Source organism: Pipistrellus hanaki (assembly GCF_964339955.1).
Source record: "Pipistrellus hanaki genome assembly, chromosome: 3".
Taxonomy (NCBI): domain Eukaryota; kingdom Metazoa; phylum Chordata; class Mammalia; order Chiroptera; family Vespertilionidae; genus Pipistrellus; species Pipistrellus hanaki.
Window position 1 is genome coordinate 79418209 of NC_140505.1, and position 21414 is coordinate 79439622.

At 35.0% G+C, this 21414-nt stretch overlaps 1 long non-coding RNA gene across 1 annotated transcript in view; it reads right to left on the reverse strand.

The window, feature by feature from the left end:
* LOC311620248 overlaps positions 1–21414 on the reverse strand; it is a 70504-nt gene that overhangs the window by 25097 nt on the left and 23993 nt on the right. The window contains exons 5-8 of the long non-coding RNA XR_014794649.1: positions 20278–20931; positions 18182–18294; positions 17857–17930; positions 992–1163 (exon numbers count right to left, since the gene is read on the reverse strand). This is a non-coding gene — a long non-coding RNA (uncharacterized lncRNA). The remainder of the gene's footprint in view (positions 1–991; positions 1164–17856; positions 17931–18181; positions 18295–20277; positions 20932–21414) is intronic.

Below are 21414 nucleotides of genomic sequence, written 5' to 3' on the forward strand. Positions count from 1 at the left end.
CACACCTACTACTGGGATCAAGCCTGCAACCCGGGCATGTGCCCTTGACTGGATCCGAATCTGGGACCCTTCAATCTGCAGGCCAATGCTCTATCCACTGAGCCAAACCGGCAAGACTACATATTTCTTTTTAAAGAAAGGGATCTATTGTCCATAACAAAGAGCTTCATATAGCTTGTTCACCCTTATCAGCTTTATGTGGATACTGACAGATTTACCTCTCCAGAATGACTTTTACATAGAATTCTAGTTCTATATATTCACAACCTTTAATCAAAGCATTTCAAATGAAATTCCTACATATAGTCTTAAATTCAGTATGACAAAAACGGGACTCGGCATCTTCTCAAACCAGCTTCTTAACTGTCCACTTTCAATAATACCATGATTTCTAGTACAGAACATGTATTTTTTGACACCACTCTTTTATCCAACTCATTGTGATGTTCTATACTTCTTCCTTTTGAAATATCTTTTATTCTTTCATCTCCATTCTCATTGCCATTATTGTGTCCAGGATTTCTTCACTCCTAGATTACTATTAATACAATAGTCACATGCCCAGTTTCCTTACCACTAGACTTTATTTCTTAGAATTCTTCTATATATAGTACTGCCACGGTTTGATTTCCAAAAATTCCATTACTTTGTCAACTTCCACTGTTATTTCAAGATGCTGGGCTATGCTAACTTCATGCCATATCAAGACTAAAATCCTCTAATTGGTTTTCCAGGCAAAGGTCCAATAACTTAATAATAATCTAGTTACCCTAATTCATGCAACCTTTTGTCTAAGGTTTTAAGACACACATTTCAAGTTCTTGCATTGTAATTTGACTTAAATTGTCACCCACAAACCAGTCCTCTACTTGGCAACTCAGTGTATCTTAATTTACAAGCATACAGGCCACAAATTACAAAACGAAGACATTTTTGTTGAGTCAGCAGAGACAATTTTCTAACCCCCCTATAATTCCCAAAAGTTACTTACAGATTTGTGTTGAAGGATATTCTCAGTGGCATTTATTGCCCTTTGCTAGAGTGGTCTGTTGTCAGGAACTCAGAACAGACAATGTCTACAGCTTCCAATCTCAATCCTTTCTTCATGTACCTTAGGCACTCATGGTATAGTCAGTTTTAGTGGATAGTGTAAAAATATATGCCTAGAAAACAGGTTATAAAGTAAATCAATACATGGGGAAACTGCTTTGCCATAGGAATCATAATTTAATTGTTGGTTAAATTCCTGACTTTTGACTAAAAGTGAAGTATACTTTATACCTAGATTCTGAAAAAATAGACATGTCCTATAGATTTTACATAAAAGCTTAGGGCACCTAATTTTTTTTTTTTATCACATTATGATAATAATGAAAGCAACTGCTGCATATTTGATCCACAATTTTCTTTGCCTTCTTAGATTTCTTAAACTTTTTCTTTAGTGTGATTTAGTCTCTAATAAAATTATCCAAAGTTTCTAAGAAAAGCTATTCTACTCAATAAGATAGCTCCAGTAAGAAGTCAGAAGCATACTGTTTTCTTTAGAGACTCACTTTAAAGTACTGCAGCCAAGCCTGGCCATTGTGGCTCACTGGTTGAGCTTTGACCTATGAACCAAGAGGTCATAATTCTATTCCTGGTCAGGGCACATGCTAAGGTTGTAGGCTCTATCCCCAGTAAGGGGCCTGCAGATTGATGATTCTCATCAACGTTTCTATCTCTCTTCTCTTCCCCTCTTAAGTTAAAAAAAAAAAAAAAAATATATATATATATATATATATATATATATATATATATATATGTGTGTGTGTGTGTGTGTGTGTGTGTGTGTGTGTGTGTGTTAAAGAACTGCAGCTGATAGTCAATACATGTTTATTATTATTATTATTATGGTAATGTTACTTTTGAAAAGTGTTTTTTAATGTAAGGACTTTCTTTCCACTATAGTCAATCTCCTCAGACACACAAATAAAGGCCAACAGAAAACAAACTATATTCAGAAAGCTTTAGGTGATGCTAGATTACTAACAACCCTCAAAAAGAAGTATTAAAATGTCACCAGTCTTCCAACTATTTATACCATCCATAGCTTTCTAACTTTAAAAATTTTTAAAGGATACTGTAAGGTAGCTAAAACTTGAGGTACGAACGTAAATGCATAGTATAGAATGAGAAGAACTTCAATACATGGTAAAAGCCAGAGAACTCCTAAACTACTAAGAAATAAGCATTACATTTATCTAGCCAGTACTCTTTTCAGGATATATTAATTTTATCATAAAGCCATTTCTACTGATTTTCAGCACTCAATTGCAATTTATCAAATACCTGCTGAGAGGCTGGCAGATTACATAATAAAAAACGATAGTCCCTGCTTATAAGGCAGGATATATTCATTGTTCTAAGTTAGGTATAGAAGCACAAAAGAAAAATGGTTTTTGTGGCTGAAGAGGAAAATGAACTAGGAAAATTTAATGCAGAGAGTAAATAACCTAAGATTTAGACCATTGAAGATGAGGGAAAGGACATTGTAGGAATAGATAACTTGAGCTAAGGCTTGAATGCAAATTATAAGTTTGGAAAAGGAATGTTTCTATTTAGCTTAAAAATACTTTGGCATTAATTCACAATCATTCCCATAGTGGTAAAGGGCAAAAAATATCCTTATAGAATTTTTCTCTGCAACTTTTTCAATATTTCCCACTTGATTTGCTTAGTTAAAAGGCATAGATCCTCTAATGTTCATGATAGAATTGTCTAATTTAAGCCAATATTTCTTTAAAATCTTCACTGAGGATATGGTGTGTTGTTTTCCCACTGATTTTAGAGAGGGAGAGAGAGGGAGAGAGGAAGAGAGGGAGAGAAAGGAACAGAAGGAAAGAAAGAGGGAGGGAGAGGGAGAGGAAGAGGGGAAGGGAGAGGGAGAAGGGAAGAGAGAGGGAGAGGGAGAAATATTGATGTGAGAGAAACATCATTCAGTACACTGCCTCCAGTACACTCCCTAACTAGGTAGGGATCAAATCCCAGACCCTTTAATGCACAAGATGCTCTAACCAACTGAGCCATACTGATGGGTCTGTAATCCATTCTTTCACCTTCTCTAAGTCTTCTCTTATGAGTCTAAGTCCTCATTTCCTCGAGCTTCTGCTGCACTTCAAGTCAGTAAGACAGACTTCATAGTCCACTATCCTCTAGTTGTGTGGGGTATCTGATATTTCAAGTAACAATTTCCTTCGAGGCTAAAAGTTCTTTGCCAACAGAGACCACTTTTTTTAGACTATAGTGAAATACTGGACATAGAATAGGCCCTCAATAATAAAAGATTATCTCACTTAAAAATGCAAACAAAAAAAATTTAAGGCATTTAAAGTATTTTATAACTATTTTTGATGAGGTAAAATTATATTTACTCTCAGTTATAGAATTTTAAACCCCAAATTATCACCACTTCAGATTCTTATACTATAAAAAATAGATTTGCAGGAATAAAACTGACCTACTCTAATACATGTATGTAACATAACCTAAAATTTTTACTATGATGGCAAAGTTAAACGTACACTTTACAGAGGTTCCCACATAAATCTACAATATTTTACCTTCCCCTTTGCTTTTATGATTACTATGAAAGTGTACAGAATTATTTGCAAAATAAATATACAGGATGGACAAAAGTAGGTTTACAGTGACTATGAAGTTTATTCTTGTATTATTATTTATTAATTATATTATTTTTCATATAAACAACTGTAAAACTGCTTTTGCCCCACCCTATATTGAAGGCCAACAACTCAGTTCTAGGATTATAAAATTTGGGACAAGACAACCAAATTTAGCCTCTTACTTAAAACTGAAGCCTGGAGAGACAGCAACTTGGTCAAGGTCACACAACTAATAAATAGCAGAACCAATTTTTAAGTATATGACCACACTAATTCTCTGGGATAGGAACAGTGTAAGCTTCTGTTTGCATTGTCATTCCTCTGGAAAAGTAACCAAACATAACATTCACAAATTATGAATTTGTGCATTTTATGGCATTAAACCTTTTGTTCTGCTTCATTTTATGGTCTTCTTAACCAGTGGGAAAGTTTTAACTTTTCTCACATGCTTCTTATCTTAATAAGATGTACATTGACGACACCAAAGAGATAAGTATTAGAGGCAAGTGCTGAACAAGGATGAATAGCTGTACACACATTGAATGAGATTGTTATAATGGAAGTTTCATTGCCTGAGCCTTTTTAAATGAGGACAAAATGATAGAAAATAATTTAGATTCTCATGTCTTGACTCATCAAATTAACCCAATGGACATTTTCACTTCTAAGTTATATCACTTGTTTTTCCACATTACTCTTGTATGAATTCTTAAATGAATCCTAATTCTAAGTTATTTCTTTAGACATGCCTTTATTAGAAAAATTTCTTTTCCATAGGAGCAAATAACAAAAAGCATAGTCTAAAAATATTTAATCTAGTCCATTTTACTGTTTCTATGACTCTCATCTTTTCAACTATGATAAATTATATAAAAAAATATGGAATATTTAAACACTTTGAAAACGGAGAAGGTTCTAAAATTATAAGATTTGCTAACAAAATTCTAAAAATTCTCACTTATCTTTTAAACCACCATGTTACATAAATCAGTTTAACTCATTCAATATTAATTGAAAGGCTTATTAGGTATCTGCCATGTGTCAGATATGTTTTAATTTCAATGTCCTTACATCTATAAGGAAATTGTTACTTGAAATATCAGTTACCCCAAATTGTAAAATTATATTGTACAAGTGAGTAAATTAAAATTATGAAAATTTAAAGGACACGATTTATTGTAAAAAGATTATAATACTAAGAAAGGAAATGAAACAAGATGAAAAGTATATTTATATTAAAAAAAAAAAAAAGAATTTCCACTCTTCAGACTTCTCTTGGGCTTTTCTGCAGGACTAAAGATGAGACTTTAAGATGATTTCATCATTCTCATGCTTTCTTTCAGTTCTCTGGATTCATTCAAATGAGCAAGTATCTATTTAAAGTTAACTAAGTGTTGGCACAGTGCAATGTGCTGTATTTTAGAATTTTGATGTCATAATCTTATTCTAAAGCAGCAATATCTTAGGCTTTTTTCTTGTCTATAAATGAAGAGGGTAATGAATAGTTAATGGCAGTGAATAATTTTATAAAACTTCTTAAAAAGTATTTTAGAGTAGCAGTCTTATCAGGTAAATTATCAAGCAATACAGGGGAGAATCCAAGATGGCTGCTCGGGTAGGTACCTAGCCGCAGCCGCACGCAACAATTTCAATAAAATACAACTAAAATATAAAATGGACATTACCCAGAACTACAGGAAAGTCAACTGACTGGAAATTCTACAACGAGAAGCAAGGAGAAAACCAGAAGGAAGCGCGGAGGAGCTGTAAAAGCCCAAGGTACGGAGACACGCGGCGCGCGCGTGGAAAGGACGGAGCCGGAGAGGAGGGAGGCCGAGTGCCTGGCTGGCGTTCCCTAGCGGGAAGGAGATAAACACTCGGACTGTGCTGGGCCCCCAACTGCTCTGAACCCCCGTTCTAGGCCAGACCCCGGGGACCCAGGCTCATCCAGAGGGAGCTGGGCTGTAAGGCGGTACTCGGGGAAGCAGCGAAAGGAGGTCCCAGAGGCGCGCACACAGCGCGCAGAGAAGGGCCGGCCGGCTGTGCCGTAGGACTGCCCTGGCGGGAAGGAGACAGGCTCCAGACTGCTCTGAACGCCACCTCCAACTCCACTTCCAACTGAACTGAACCCCAGTTTCGGGCCCATTGCGGGAGAGCTTACACTGTTTGGTAGCAGGCGAAAATCGAGGGCACCTTTCTCTCAGAGGCGCTTGCAACAAGTACTGAAGGACCCTGAGTCTCAGGAGTCGCATAGGGCGGGGCTGACGGAAGCCGAGGCTGTAGGCTCCACCCTGAAACTCCGCCCCCATCAGGAAAGCTGCCTGCGAAAATGCCTAAACCAAATAGATCACAAACGAAAGAAATGGAGGACAAAAAGCGACTGGATATAGAGTTCAAAACCACACTTATAGGGTTTTTCAAGAGACTCCTAGAAAAGGCCGATAAAATAAATGAGACCTATGAGGATATGAAAAGGGATCAACAAGAAATGCTAAGGGATCAACAAGAAATAAAGAATACATTGTCTGAAATAAAAAATATTCTACAGAGTCCTAAAAACAGAATAGAAGATCGCAAGAATCAAGTCAAAGATTTGGAACATAAAGAGCCAGAAGACACTCCTCTGCAGAAGCTAGAAGGCAAGAGAATCCAGAAAATTGAAGATAATGTAAGAAACCTCTGGGACAACTTCAAACGATCCAACATCAGAATCATGGGGGTCCCAGAAGATGAGAGAGAGCAAGATATCGAAAACATACTGAAAGAAATAGTGACAGAAAACTTCCCCCACCTGGGGAAAGAATTGGACTTACAAGTCCAGGAAGCACACAGAACTCCAAATAAGAGGAATCCAAAGAGGACCACACCAAGACAAATCATAATTAAGATTCCAAGAGCAAAGGACAAAGAGAGAATATTAAAAGCAGCAAGAGCTAAGCAGGTGGTTACCTATAAAGGAGTACCTATACGATTGTCAGCTGATTTCTCAACAGAAACCATGCAGGCCAGACGGGAATGGCAAGAAATATTCAAGGTGATGAATAGCAAGAACCTTCAGCCAAAAATACTCTACCCAGCAAAGCTATCACTCAGAATCGAAGGTCAGATAAAGAGCTTCACTAATAAAAAAAAGCTAAAGGAGTTCATCACCACCAAACCAGAATTATATGAATTGCTGAAGGGGGTTCTTTCAGAAGAGAAAGTAAATAAAGATAAAAATTATGAACAACAAATACGTAACTATCAACAAGTGAATCTAAAAACCAAGGAAATTAAAAAAAAAATCTGATGAACAATATTAACTGTTGAATATAATAGAATCAGAGGTATGGAAGGGGAGTGAACTGATGATTCTTGGGGAAAAGGGAAGAGGGGAATGTGGGAAGAGACTGAACATAAACTGTGCACCTATGGATGAGGACAATGGGGAGTGGGGAAAGGGCAGAGGGTCGGGTGGGAAGGGGGGGGGAAAGGAACACTTGTAATAATATGAACAATAAAAATTTATTTAAAAAAAAAAAAAAAAAAAGAAATACATTTGTTAACTATGTAAAACACACAAATATTTCACTGGAAGACAGGTCTTGCCTAATTTGGGAGGAATTAACTATGGAGAGCATCAGAGGCCACTATGTGAAATCAAACCAAGAGACTGCATAAAGCAAGCAGGGTATTAGGGCTAGATTTCAGTTCATTTGGGAATGAATATCTTTGGATCCCCCAAACAAAAGAGCTCAGAAGCCAGATAATTTCCCAGTGCAGGGCAACACATCCGAACGCCATGGATGAAGCAGAAAAAATAGCCATTAAATAATTTTAACATTTTTTTAAAAAGTACTTAATAGTTTTAAAAACCCTAAATTGAGATGGTTGCAAAGCTAACTATTCCTGACCTTCATAATGCTTCCTCATAACTTCTCAGAAAAAACATCTGGGAATCCATTTCAGTCTGCTAGAGACAATTTTTAAGACTTAATCAGATATGTCAAAATTTCTTGGTAAGAGATAAAATATTCTGTAAAATTCCTTACTTCTTAACTAGTATATTATTTCAATGAGAAATAAAGGATCCAACAAAGAATTATTTCACATATAAAACTTTATATTATCTGGCAAGTACTATTTCATGTTTCTCATTCTTTTTGATCCTTCACTGTAGTTGATATAAGTAAATTTGACTTGAGCCTGGAGGAATTCCACTGAAAAGTAAGATCTAATTTCTGGCTATAATCAGTGAATTATTTTGAGTAGCAAAATCAAAATTGTTATCAATGTATTCTATAGTACTGTTATGAGGTCTTCAGCTACATTAGTCACCAAATGAGCTGAATTAAGATACAGTCTCTGAGCTCAAATTAGGCTTATAGCCTAATAGTACAAAAAATAAGGAAGAAAATAATTACAATATGATGCATTATAATAATAAAGCTATTATAAGAATGATATACAGAAAAGGGAGTTAATTTTCTATATGTGTATGGAGGGGGTTGCCCTTCTGAGTAATACCTGAGAATGTTTCTGAAGGTTATACTGCCTGGAACAGCTCTGAGACAGAATAAAATTAATGATCATTAAGCCTTGCCAAAAATCCAATTGACAGGAAATATTTTTAAAGTGTATCTGATAGCTTATAGATAGGTAATCTCCAAAATGTTTATAATTTAGATGTATTGTATAGTTTTTCTGCAGTCATTTAGTTACAAAAGGCCCATTTTCTCTTAGATTTTGATGAGCTTCCAAAGAGAGATAGTGTGCTTGAGTTGACAACATCTGATGCAATAAATGCCTTAAAAACAATACAATCAAGTACGGCCTATAAATTGTGTAGGCTTCTATGGATAGTTGGGCAGGGGCAGTTTTCTCAAGGGATGACTATTACATTAAGAGCTGACTGGATTCACATGTCAGCATGTATATCTATGGGGCACACATACACACAGAAGGACACCGACACAAACACCCATATCCATTGTTACTGAAACATATTTCTAAAAGCACGCCTTCTTGCAGGGGACAGTAGTACCATCCTGGAATATTTGAAGAAATAATTTGCATTTGGCATAGAACTACCAAATACAAACCTACATGAAGACATTCTTTGGAAGATATCATGATCATTTTGTATTTTACTGCTTAATGTTAGATTTGTCTCCCCTATCTCATTGGCTCTAAGACAGAAGATGTAGATATAATTATTAAGAGCATGAGCTCTGCAATCAAACCACCTGAGCTTGAATCCTGACTCCACTTACTAGTTGACATTAAGCATACGATTTCCCCTTGACGAGTTTTCTTACCTATTACATGAGGATAATTATGTACCTCCCTCATAAGATAGTTATGAGAATTAAATGGGTTATTAAAATTTCTGGCAAAGGATTACACAATGTGTTAGCTGTTACTTCTATCATTTATAGCAGCACCTAAAGCTTGAGTGGTTTCTATATGCACTTAAAAATATCAACAACCCTGTGGTATAGGTGTTAAGCTGTTTTGATTGATTTGGGTAATTTTCACTATACTAAGCATTTAAAGTAAACGATAACAACTTATTGGCCTATTTCCTAGAATGGCAAATAAACATTAATACGTGTGCCAGGGTTGATGTTCATTATTGTTTACAATTCTCTAATATCAAAAATATCCTATAATTTGGAAGCACAGTAGTTTGAAAAGTACTTGAACTATAAAAATTAAGAAGCCTGCATTAAAAGGTGTTTTCATAAAAATTATCTTTTCAGCCAAGCCATAGCAGTCTAATCAAGTCTCAACAATGATTTGGGTTCATGACTGGTAACGATATATAGAATGATTACTTACTGCATATCTGATGCCAGAATCAACTAGACCCATGCCAATTTCAGAGTGAGATTGATGTTCCTGGGAATACCCCACTTAATTTGCTGAGCACCTAGTATGTGCCTAGTAAGATGAGAAAAACTCCAATTGAAACTGAATTCCCTTATATTTAACTACAGGAAGAGAATTCAAAGAGAGGAATAAGCCCAAGCTATGACTTTGCAGTTTTAATATCCAAACACACTAGCATATAAACATCAAATAATGCCCCATTGACAGTGCAGGGGTCTTCAAACTACGGCCCGCGGGCCACATGCGGCCCGCAGGAGTCTGATCCTGCCCGCCGGGTTTTTTGGGCAGTGAGCGCAGCCGAGGTGTTACAGTAGGAATTAGTAGTTCATATAGTCCGGCCCTCCAGCTCTCTGAGGGACCGTGATCTGGCCCCCACTTTAAAAAGTTTGAGGACCCCTGCGTATAACGCATCTCCTTGAGCCAGGACAGTGTGGTTAATTTTTTTCTGTAGAATCAATCTTTCCTGTTTATTCAAACTTATTCTTCTTGGTAGTCTTAAGCGGAAAATAAAAACTTAATGATTCATTCTATACTTTTGTCCAAAAGCCTTTAAAAGGTAATCCTCCTTGGGCCCTGTATGGGTAACTCAGTTTGATAGAGCATTGTCCCAATACACAAGGTTGTGGGTTCGATTCCCAGTCAGGGTACATACAAGAATCAAACAATGCATGTAAAAATAATGTGGAACAACAAATTGGTTTCTCTCTCTAAAATAAAAGTAACCCTCTTTGAAAACAAATGACAATTTATAAAAGCTTTTAATATTAAAAAAAATGTTCCAACTCTAGTACCTAGTGAAAATATTAAGTTTTCATTATTTCATGGTTTCCAGACAAGTGGCACATGCTCCTGGAATTTCTTGAGAATATCTTTTGTAGATACTGTCAGTTGTTAAAACAATGGTTATTTTCAGTAAATATTGTCCTAAAACAAAACAAAACATCCAGGAAGTTTCCCTATAATTTCCTTTAGTAAAAAATAGTCCTTTGGCCCAATTGGCAACCAATCCATGTGTCTCTCTCACATCGATGTTGAGCATCCACCTATGATTCAGGAGGTCAGGGTTCAAGTCCCGGTCAGGTTACATGCCCAGGTTGCGAGTTTGATACCCAATAAAGGGCATGCAGGAGGCAGCCAATTGATGATTCTCTCTCATCACTGTTGTTTCTTGCTCTCTCTCTCCCCCTTCCTGGAAAAAAAAAAATTGTCCTTTGTTAGCACACATTTTAAAGGCAAGGATTTGTTCAGCTGATGTATTTTCATTTCAAATATCTTTAAATCTTACTCCCCACCCCTCTTATTTAGTTACTTTCAAGGTTCCTGGTATATCAGTCTAATTCATATATCCAGTTGGAATAAAATATTGAAACTTGATCTACTGTTGTCATCCAGTACAATACAGAATAAAGAAGTCTCAAAATTATGTCTTTTCTTTTTCAATCATTCAATATACTGGAACACCTCATATTTTTTCAATTCTCTGAATGTCCTCTTCTTAGTTCACATCCACACTCTACATGTGGGCCTAACATAAGTCATATACACCAAGACTTCCAATGAACATGCATTTATTAGCATATAGCAATAAGTTAATAAGTGAATTTCGATGCTAATTTTTAAATCTGTTGAACTTTTACCTAAACCCCAAATTAAATTATCTAATTTGGCTATCCAGAAACCAAGACCATCTGTTATTGTTTAAAATTAGAAAGATTATAGTGAAGGAAATCTTTTTTTCTTTTTATGGATTCATTTTCTCAATGTATATTCTATATAATAAAGGCCTAGTATGCAAATTGACTGAATGGCAGAATCACTGGTCACTATGAGCACTGACCACCAGTGGGCAGACACTCAAAGCAAGATCTGCCCCCAGCCAGCAGGCCCTATATCTGCCAAGGAAGGTGCAAGTAGGGAGCCCCCCAATCACCCTGCCCGTCACCCCACAGAGGGAGGCGACTGGCAGTGGTGGTGGAGGGTAGGGCCGGCGAGCAGGTGGCACCAGGCTGGCCAACGCAGGTGCCAGTGGCCCCCTCCCCCCAATTGCCCCACAGATCAGCCCTGATTGCTGGCCAGGCCTTAGGACCCTACCTGCGCATGAAAACCAGGCACCAAGCCTCTAGTAAGTATTATAAAATCACCACAAATTCTTCCTGAAGAGTAAGTGTATATAGAAAAAAGAAGTCACCCATTTTAAAAGCTCCAAATTCCTGAAGTTTTAGACAAACTCATCTAAGAAACACTTATTCAAAATGGTACAATAACTATTATGGTCTTATTTGGTCCATAATCCCCATCTGGGTATTTGAATAAGAAACACTTATTCAAAATGGTACAATAACTATTATAGACTTACTTGATCCATTTGGGTATTTTTCCAAAGGATGCAATACTCATTAAAATGCTGACAAAAATGACATAACAGGGCCTGACTTGAAATCTGTATCATAGGCCTGTTTTGATGACAAACACCACTCCCCTCAGATTTTTAGACCCCCAAATAATATAGTTTCTTAATTCTATTAGCCAACTTTTCCTATTCTAAAAATAAGCTTTTATTGATTTTAGGGAGAATAAAAACGAGAGAGAGACATCGATTGGCTGCCTCCTGCACACCTCCCACAGGGGATAGAGTCCACAATGAGTGAATTGAGCCGGGACCTGTTGGTTCATGGGTCGACACCCAACCACTGAACAACACTGGCCAGACCAAGTTTTCAGATTCTAAATCTGCCTTTCCAAATTATACTCCCAGTTCTTAAGAGTTTTTAATTATAAAATATTAGCACATGAGAAAAATAGGATGAGACATATCATTTTTGCTTACATTCTAAATGGGGCACTGTAAAAGACAGTTCATATACTCTTGATTCATGTGTATTGATTACATTTTTAAACCATAGCCACATGTTCAAACTGCAATATCCATAACTGTTCTTAAATGTTTTTTTATTATCAACTGTAAATTCTACCCTTTCCAAACAGCTCATCTTTTTGACAAATTTGGTGTGATGATTGGGTACAAAAGAAACAAACTCATATTGATCTTAGATTTCTCTTTGAGCAAATCTTGAGTCAGTATTTTTCTGTTTAAAAAACCTTCAATGATTTCCCTTGCATCACACTGCTTCTCACACTATGGGAAGGTACTTGTGGGATGATAAGCAAGTGTGGCAGAAGAAGCCACAGGATAAAACATCTCATATGCTCAAGTTTACTAAAACATCTTGAGAAATTTTATGTATTTATATATTTTGGAATAAATTCTACAATTCATAGTATTTTTCAGATGTATTTTAGGCAAATATAAAGAAAAGTTTTCTGGGCCAGAGCATATCTTGAGAGGAAGATGCTCCCTTTAGTCTTTTATGAATCAGGTTAAGGGGGAAAAAAGGCAATAAAGCCAAATAGTAGTAGTTGCCTTTGGGGGAGGAGGGTAAAACTGATTTTTAAATAAATTTTTTTGCTCTTTCCGATGTTTCTATATATTCATGTGATACTTTTATGCTAGGAAAAATTCAAACAAACTTTTTAAACATAAAAAATACTTAATTTTTAGACTTGAAAGTCAGTTTTGTTGTGCTATTAAATACACTGTAAGTCAGGTTTTCCTTCAGTTTGTTAATATAGTTTCAAAATTAAAATAGATTTATATATGCCATTTCTTATACTTACCTTTTGAGGTCTGGGATTAGAAGAGTGGGAAAATGACAAAACAAACAAAAAAAACCTAACAAATTCAATAATTATTTTTGTTGTTGTTGTTAATTCTCACCCAAGGATGTTTTTCCATTGATTTTTAGAGAGTGGGAGGAGAGAAACATTGATGTGAGAAAGATACATGGATTGGTTGCCAGAGCTTGCAACTAAGGTAGATGCCCTTGACTAAAATTGAGACTGGAACCCTTAAGTCTACAGGCCAAAGCTCTATTCACTGAGCCAAGCCAGCCAGGGCTTAAAGAATTCCTTTTTTTAAAAAATACTCCTTTGACAATAGATTGCTCCCCTGAAACTTATTTTAAAACTAGAGGCCTGATGCACAAAGATTCGTGCAAGAATGGGCCTTCTTTGCCCTGGCTGCCAGCATGGCCTTTGCTCTGAATGGAGATGCCTTTCAGTTCCAGTCCAGAGCTGCCTTTTCATGCTGCCCAGAGGCTCAGAGTGGCGCGGAATGCCTGCGTAATCACCATGGTGACACAAGCATCTTGCCCTGCCCCCAGCCACTCAGTGCCTGTCTATGCAAATTAACCCACCATCTTTGTTGGCATAATTTGCATTCTAACTCCTGATTGGCTGGTAAGCATCATGAAGGTATGGTTAATTAGCATGTTAATATTTTATTAGGTAAATGATCTTATTTTTGAAATGACTTAATTTTTGAAATATATCTACTCAAGTTCTTCCCATGATAGTATCCCTCATTATCACTTATAGTTCCCAAACCCAGTAGGATTTCTATTATAGATTTCCATGGTGATAAGGCTGCTTCAAATAATTATTTCTTTTTCAAGGATTTCGCATTCTGCACAGCTGGCCTGGCTCAGCATTTGAGTGTTGACCTATGAACCAGGAGGTCACAGTTCAACTCCTTGTCAGACAGAGCAGATGGCAGGGTTGGGAGCTTGATCCTCAGTTTGGGGCGTGCAGAAGGCAGCTGATCAAAAACTGTCTCATCGCTGATGTTTCTATCTCTCTTTATCTCTCTGAAATCAATTAAAAATATATTTAAAAAAAAGAAAAACATTCACAGTCATACATTCTTATTTATGGCACCCTCTTCCCAAAGTGCTAATAAGATTGGATCCAACACTCAAAGTAAACCAGTAATAGTAAGTTTTGCAAATGTATTCTTCTAATTAGTTCATTTGTACTATTTAGTAACCTTTTCACTTAATCATGAACAACTTCTAGCGCATTAATATAACTACATTATATTGTTTGAATAGTACCACTTATCACAATATATTATTATATTTTGTTCTCTAGCCTGTTCTGTCTTCTATTCCAGGAACTTATTCCATGTGGTTTGAGCAGGCCTGACCATCCCCACCACTAGGGAGGCGTGATTTAGACCAGCCAGAATACTCCATTTATACTCTGCCCTAGCCTGCTCAACCATGGTGACTGGTTCAGGAATGGACATATTCTAGAAAAAAGCCAATAAAACCTTCCCTGTGACCTCTTTGCCAGAATTATTCAGAAAGTATGACATTCAATATGTTATTTAATCAGCTTTTAATTGTTAGACTTAAAATAACTCTTCCAATCTTAGTATTATAAACTTTACTAGAGGCCCGGTGCATGAAATTCCTGTGTGTGTGGGGGTTGTCCCTCAGACCATCCTGCACCCTCTCCAATCTGGGACCCCTCAAGGGCAGTTGGACATCCCTCTCACAATCCAGGACTGCTGGCTCCCAACTGCTCACCTGCCTGCCTTCCTGATTGCCCCTAACCGCTTCTGCCTGTCAGCCCGATCACCCCGTAACCACTCCCATACCAGCCTGATTGATGTCTGCTTCCCTGCCAGCCTGTTTGTCCCCAACTTCCCTCCTGTGCTGACCTGGTCACCCCTAACTGCCCTCCCCTGCTGGCCATCTTGTGTCCACATGGGGGCAGGATCTTTGACTACAAAGGGGCAGCCATCTTGTGTGTTGGAGTGATGGTCAATCTGCATATTACTCTTTTATTAGACACGATAATAAACACACAGACTTCTTAAAGAGTGCATTTATTAACTGTTTTTACAATATTAGGAAAGGGAAATAATTATTCACTTAATGTGCTAAAATCCTAAAAACATATTATGGCTATTCTATACTCTTTGTGATTTATAGTTTTTCATATAACAGAAAATAATCAACTATACCACTTGTCAGTATAAAACTAGTACCTGAACTTTGGGACCTAATATTTAGTCTGATGTTTTGAAGTTCTGGCTTAGTTAACCTGCTTTTTCTTCATTTTGTTTCTTAAAATTTTTGTTCATATTGTGAATACATTTTAAAGGTTAATATGTATGAATAAATGAGATGCAATTAATGATAAAGGTATTATGTTCCTCAGGTGTGTTAAGTCAGAGAACAAGGTTAAGAACTAGGTATATAAACTGTTCATACCATCAGAAGGAATAATGCCAGACTATTAAAGTCAGGAAATAGCACACATATTATTGGGAGGCAAAGAGATAGAAAAATGCATGTATCAGGACTAGTTCACTTGAATAAATAAGGAAAAACTTTACAAAAGGTTGGGGCAAGATCATGAGGTACAAGCAAAAAAATTTGAACTTCATACAATAAAAAGCAGTGTTTTAGGAAGGTTAAATCAATGGGATATACTGTAGCAGATGATGAAACAATTACAGGCAAAGAATTCCTCAGCTAAAATGCTGCAAAATAAGAACAAGCAAGAAATAATGAAGTACTTAAACTATGGCAGCAATTCTAAGAATGATGTCAGACAATGTTTGGGTAAATGACAAACATGAACAAGTTCAGTGTGTTCCTTGGAGCCATTAGCTTTGACTAAACTAGTCAAGTGGAAAACAATTTCAGTCATCAAAACACAATTTGCAAAAACCTGACCATTACTATATATATATATATATATATATATATATTAACCAACCAAACACTTTTTATACTCCAAATGGTCTCAAATGGAGGTTATTAACCTTGAGTCTGATTCAGAAAACTATTACGTTATATTTACAAAAGTCAAACAGGCTTAGAGGAAACCAGCTGAATGAAAAATTAAATCTGTAGATTAAGTTAAAAGCTTAAGTAGTCATAACATTTGCCCCCTATAAAGTCTTTGATCCTATGAACTACGATTCTCCCTCTTGTATAATTGATCACGCCTCCCAGACGTCCTTGCTATATCAGAAATGTCTTTGTAGTTGCTATGTCATCTACCAGAAAGCCTTTTCTCCCAGATATCTAATGATGTGCTCCCTTATGGTTTGTCTTTGTTCAAATGTCATCTCTGTGAAGCATATTCTCATTATACTATTTAAAAATATGCCTCTCCTGCCTTCCAAACACCTTTATGCCAGCCTTCCCACAGCCCTTGATTTATTTTTCCCCACAGAATTTATCACCATCTGACATGCCACTATGGTACCTATTAATTTCATCTATTCTGTTAACCATATCTTTCCCAAGATTGTAAGCTCTATGAAGGTTGGAATTTGTTTTGTTCAGTGCTGATCCTCAGTACCTATATAATAACATAAGTAAATTTGTACCTTACTTTCTACATATAAATGTTGCAAATCTATTTTTAAAAAAATATTTTTAATTGATTTTTTACAGAGAGAAAGGGAGAGGGATAGAGAGTTAGAAACATCAATGGGAGAGAAACATGATCAGCTTCCTCCCGCACACCCCCTGGAGATGTGTCTGCAACCAAGGTACATGCCCCTGACCAGAATTGAATCTGAGACCCTTCAGTCTCAGGCTAACGCTCTATCCACTGAGCCAAACCAGTTAAGGGCTCAAATTTATTTTGAATGTTCCTTGTCCAACATTAGCATTTTAACACTGCCAGAAAACACAAACAAATATGAAAATCTATATAGACTATATTAAAATTTACAAATTCTTTTAAGAAGTGATGTACGTAAACTTTCTCGATGTATACTACTAGACAACAAATATTCTACCTTCATTGCATCAGGCTAAAATATTTTAAACTGTTCCTATGGAAACAAAAAAAGTTACTTTATAGTTTAGTATTTATCACTGAAATCAGTCCAGACAAAAAAGTTTTAGTAGTACATAAGAACTTATATTCTTGAAATGTTACTTCCATATATAAAAGCATTCCCAAAGATTATAAAATAATGAGATACAGAAGGAAACAATCTCTGAGATGATTTAAAATTTCAACCACTTTCTAAAGATATACTTTAATAGAATAATCCATACTAAGTGGTTAAGTCATAAAACAAAGATATGTAGAATACCTTTAATAAAAAGTTAATTAAATTGAGGAATATTTAGTATAAAAGTGGCTTAAAATTTTTTTTTTTCCTCAACACAATTTCTCAAACAAAATCTAATTCTATAGCGTAAGATAAAGTAATGACAAAATTCTATAGGCAGTTTACATTTTTTTTTCCAAAACATAAAAAATCCAATCATAAGAAAATAGTAACTATCAGATTACTCAAAATCCCAGCGAATTAAGAGGAGCTGTGTTCATTAATATACTAAGTTAATTATTCATGTTGCATGTGTTAACAATCAAGAAATAGACCCAAATAGAAATTATGAATGAATTTCAGTATAATTAAGACAAAAAACAGCAACTAATTTGTCACCTTGCACAGAAATTTAACAGAAGAGGTTTAAACTTATTTATTTGCCAACATTTTCTTCATAGCATACATATAGCCTAAAAAAAAAAAAAAAGACATCAGAAATTCATGATTTATATTTTATAAATAATCTTGGTAATAACATAAACTCTTAAATTTCTGGTAGAGGAATTAATTCTTCACTAAAGGGACTCAAGTTAAACAGAAACTGTAAAATTCCCTTGATAAGAGTTAAGAAAATAAGATTTTTTTAAAAGTTGGAAATGTACTGATGATGGTCTCTTATTTATTTTCCCAGATATACAAAGTAATATGTCTAAACACTTACTAGAATCAAATCTATCTCAAAAGTTTAGGACATTCTCTCCCTTTTGTTAATACTCAATGAGAAACAACACTTAGAATAAAACTTTTCCATAAATAAGGGATAATAATATCCACCTGCAAAAGGAAAAAAAATTGAATTAGAATGTCAACTTCTAAATACATATATATTACTTTAGAGATCACAGTTTATAATTATGGAAGTATAATCTTACTAATCCAATTATGCCTAAGATGGGCTCATATCAGTAATAATGCTCAAAACACCTATAATTCTGTAACAACCAAAGAATATATAAATGAAGACAATCAACTTAAATATGAAATTTAGTCTATGGCCAAATTTTCAAATCTATCATATATCAACATGTATTATCTTAAAAGATTTGAATCTGAATATAGGATATAAACTAAATTGAATAAAATGTTCTTCTTGACTCCTGAATATTTGCCTGCAGTACTCTGAGTTAGCATAAAACTCAATCTATACTCCAAATAACAGATTTAAGATTATCAAAACTGGAATTATTTGGCATTAATTAAAAAAAAAAAAAAACCTGAATAAAAAAAGATTAGGATTTTTTCCCCCCAAAGAAGATGGGAAAAATGAAAAAGATATACACCTATATGTAGCTATTTCTTCCTTGCAAAATCAATAGTCAAATTAAGATTAACATTTTATTTTACTATTTGTTCTTTGTGTTACAAAATTACACAAAAATGGAATTCTATTAACTTTTACAAAAAACTTCCAGTCCTGTTGAGTTACCTGTTTCATCAGGTACTGAGAGGCTATTTCCTCTTCTATAATAAAAGACTGGAAAGGAACTGCATGGCTACAGTAAGTTTCAGTGCAATACTGTCTTATTCTCCCAATATTTCAAATTTAAAAAAATCTACTTTCAGGATTAAAACAACAAAGTTTTCTTTTAGCTACAGTAGCTCCAAAGGACCTTCTTTACACCTGCAGCACCTAGATATAAATATTCACCTAGTAAATGTAAAATCCAAATTTTCTCTGTCATTTAGGAGGCAGATTAGACTAACTATAATTTTGTAACATTTGACTTCAAATTCATTTAAAAAAACAAAAAGAAAGCTAAAAGAGAAATCTAACTCCTGGGGTGTTCTGGAAAATATTAGACAAACTATGTAATTCATTCAGTAGCTATTTCTAAGCAACTATGTGTTAGACGCTGGAATATTTTTAGTGAAACCAAAAACTATCATATATTTGTACAGTGTTTCATAAAATGGTTGAAATGAAGTAAAGGAAACAGGTTAAGAGCTTGATGAACGATTTATGAAAGCACCAGGCAATATTATTTCAATGTGGCAGCTGGTATTTAATTCTAACAATATGGTGTATTGCTTCCTTATTTTGAGACAAAAAATTGCTGGAAAAAAGTGAGGCTGTTCTAAAAAAATGTCTTATATAGTATTTCTTTACCTTTAAATTAGAATTTAAACAAAATATACTTGAATATAATTCCTTAAATTACATCTAATATACTTTCAGGGGTTCCAAAATTAACAATTAAAATTGGAAATTTTCATTAAGAACTTCTTTTATTTTGTATATTTTCTGCTTGATTATATAGAAAAGGGTGAGATATTCCTGGCAGGAAATAAAACCAGAAGTATGGCACACTCACAAACACACTTGTCTGATCCTGAATATCAACTTTTAGTTGAATGACTTAATAAAACTCCCAATAGAGTGGACTGACTGTGCTCAGGGAAAGGGAGGGAGGAAGAGACTGAACATAAACTGTGCACCTATGGATGAGGACAATGGGGGGTGGGGAGGGGGCGGAGGGTGGGGTGGGAACCTGGTGGAAGGGGGAAGAAATGAGGAACCTTTGTAATAATATGAACAATAAAGATTGGTTAAAAAAATAAAATAAAATAAAATAAAACTCCCAATAAATAAAAAATAGAAGGTAAAAAAAACATATTCCTTTAAATTTTAACTAAAATTTATGTTTGCATCTATGAAATTAATTTTTGGTTTTACTATGAAGTTAAATTTTTGAATATAAAAAGCAAACAAGGCCTTTATATCTATATTTAGATATAGATATGTAAATACACACACACATTATATAGTTTGCTTTTTGTTAATCCTCAGACGAGGATATTTTTTCCATTGCTTTTTCAGAGAGAGAGACTAGAAGGGAGGGAGGGAGAGAGAAAGAGAGAAAAAACATCAAGGTGAGATAGACACATTGACTGGTTGCCTCTTGCAAGTCCTGACCGAGGGCCAGGAGCCAACTGTATCCCAGGGTAAGTGCCCTTGACTGGGAATTGAAACTTCGTTGAGATGGCCGACACTAACCACTGAGAACATTGGCCAGGGCAAGATGTTTGTTTTGACTTGTTAAACAAAAATCTTCCGCTATTAAAAAATAACATTTTAATAAGAACAGGAAAAAATATGAGAACATAAAAGTCAGAATAGCATTAAGATTCTAATCTGCCATATATAGCAAATTACTTAATTTGAGTTGTTTCCTAAATTATCCGAGGAATAGGTTGATCATCTGTAAGATTTCTCCTACCTTGAAAATTATGATTAAGTGCATTTGAGACCAGAATTTCAGGAATTTAATTCATATTTCATTATTTTCCCCTTCCCTTATAAGGAAATATTTAGAAACATTATTAAATAGTCTTCTAAGTTCTTTCCAAAATGTATATGCTATAATGGCCATTTAACTGTGAGATACGTATTTTTCAAGTAATTTCATTTTACTAGAGAAACAAAGGGAAAATGAATATTTGTTTAATCATAGGTAAAAATCTGTATATTTATCCTGAATACAAATGTGCATTAAGAAATATTTATTTGATGTATAAGCTCTTTCAATAAACTCTTGATGGCATTCAACACATGAAATTGCAATTGTACATACATAATACATCTGAAAAGTTAGTATTTTTATAGATTATAAACTTAGAAACATAAGATTAATAACACTGAAAATACACTATCAATAAAACAGAAAGTTCATTAGTAATATTAATACATATTAAAATATGACTGTAGAATATGGTCAACCTTACTTCAGCAGCACAGTTAATACTGGAGATAATTTAGAATCTTAACGCCAATATTTACGTGCTGCTAAGGCACTGTTGACATCACTATCATGAGTTATGAAGAGTTAAAAAAGAAATACATTTTCTTCAGAAGATCAGATCCTTGTATTTTTGAGGCAGCACAATATGGCCTGC